The sequence below is a fragment of the Bison bison genome, unplaced genomic scaffold, assembly GCF_000754665.1.
Source record: "Bison bison bison isolate TAMUID 2011002044 unplaced genomic scaffold, Bison_UMD1.0 scf7180017864224, whole genome shotgun sequence".
NCBI lineage: Eukaryota > Metazoa > Chordata > Mammalia > Artiodactyla > Bovidae > Bison > Bison bison.
Genome location: NW_011494796.1, coordinates 1,323,737 through 1,326,071, shown reverse-complemented (window position 1 = coordinate 1,326,071; position 2,335 = coordinate 1,323,737).

The window sequence follows — 2,335 nt, the reverse complement described above, 5'->3', positions numbered from 1 at the left end:
ACATCCTCAGTCAAGTGGGCCTTAGGAAGAATCACTCCAAACAAAGCTAGTGAAGATGATGGAATTCCAGTTGAGCTATTTCAAATCCTGAAAGATGATGCTGTGAAAGTGCTGCACTCATTATGCCAGCAAATTTGGAAAACTCAGCAGTGGCCACAGGACTGGAAAAGGTCAGTTTGCATTCCAATCCCAAAGAAAGACAATGCCAAAGAATGCTCAAACTACTGCACAATTGCACTTATTTCACACGTTAGTAAAGTAATGCTCAAAATTCTCCAAGCCAGGCTTCAACAGTACATGAACTGTGAACTTCCAGATGTTCAAGCTGGTTTTAGAAAAGGCAGATGAACAAGAGATCAAATTGCCAACATCTGTTGGATCATCGAAAAAGCAAGAGAGTTCCAGAAAAAACATCTATTTCTGTTTCATTTAGTATGCCAAAACCTTTGACTCTGTGGATCACAACAAACTGTGGAAAATTCTGAAAGAAATGGAAATACAAGACCACCTGACCTGCCTCTTAAGAAATCTGTATGCAGGTCAGGAAGCAACATTTAGAACTGGACATGGAACAACACACTGGTTCCAAATAGGAAAAAGAGTATGTCAAAGCTGTATATTGTCACCCTGCTTATTTAACTTATATGCAGAGTACCTCATGCAAAATGCTGGGCTGGAGGAAGCACAAGCTGGAATCAAAATTGCAAGGAGAAATATCAATAACCTCTGATATGCAGATGACACCACCCTTATGGCAGAAAGTGAAGAAAAACTAAAGAGCCTCTTGATGAAAGTGAAAGAGGAGAGTGAAAAAGTTGGCTTAAAGCTCAACATTCAGAAAACTAAGATCATGGCATCCAGTCCCATCACTTCATGGGAAATAGATGGGGAAACAGTAGAAACAGTGGCTGACTTTATTTTGGGGGGCTCTAAAGTCACTGCAGATGGTGACTGTAGCCATGATATTAAAGAAGACACTTACTCCTTCGAAGAAAAGTTATGACCAACCTAGACAGCATATTAAAAAACAGAGACATTACTTTGTCAACAAAGGTCCATCTTGTCAAGGCTATGGTTTTTCCAGTAGCCATGTATAGATGTGAGAGTTGGACTGTAAAGAAAGCTGAGTGCAGAAGAATTGAAGCTTTTGAATTGTGGTGTTGGAGAATACTCTTGAGAGTCCCTTGAACTGCAAAGAGATCCAACTAGTCCATCCTAAAAGAATCAGTCCTGAGTATTCATTTGAAGGACTGATGTTGAAGCTGAAGCTCCAATACTTTGAGCAACTGATGCAAAGAACTGACTCATTGGAAAAGACCCCGATGCTTCAAAAGATTGAAGATGGGAGGAGAAGGAGATGACAGAGGATGAGATGGTTGGATTGCATCACTGACTCAATGGACATGAATTTGAGCAAGGTCCAGGAGTTGGTGATGGACAGGGAAGCCTGACATGCTGCAGTCCATGGGGTCACAAAGAGTCGTACATGACTGAGGGACTGAACTGAACAAGCAAACAGAAAAGTCTTGTATGTGGCTTGCGTGAAGAAATCATTAAGAAAAACACAACCCAATAGAAAAATGGACATAAATCTTGGACAAGCACTTTGTTAAAGGATATCCAAGTCTGTTAGTCTCAAGCTGCTTTCCCATATACCTCTTTTGGTCTTTTTAGCATTATCAACCCTATTTCACAAATGAGAAAACTGAATTTCAGACTGGTTTAAGTCTATTACATACTACCTATAAAAAATAAAGGTAGAGATAAACATGATTTCTTTTCCAATGTACACTGCTGTGTCTTGTAAACAATAACCCTATTCTTACCCCCATCTTCCTGAACTTGCTGTATTTGAAGAGGACCATTTAAATAATTAAATATGCATTATAATAATTTGTCAGTCATATTGACATGGAACAAACTATGCAAGTATATTTATACATTCACATATATATGAAAAACAAGATTCAATTATTTGAATAGATCATAATAGTAAACATTTGGATGGTGATAATGAGAAGACTAATTACTACAAGCATGCAAATTATTTTTCCCTTTTTCATCTAATAGTGACTTCATGGGATAATTGGGCAATATGGCTTGTTCTTTCCTGTTCATGTTTATCAGATGAATTTAGGGAAAAAGCAAAGAACTCCTCCTACCTTAGAGCACACTTACGAGAAAAACATCGAAGTGTGGGTATGAAACAACTTAGAGTTCAGTTCAGTCACTCAGTCCTGTCCTACTCTTTGTGACCCCATGGACCTGTCAGCATGCCAGGCTTCCCTTCCATCACCAACTCCCAGAGCTTGCTCAAACTCATGGCCATCAAGCT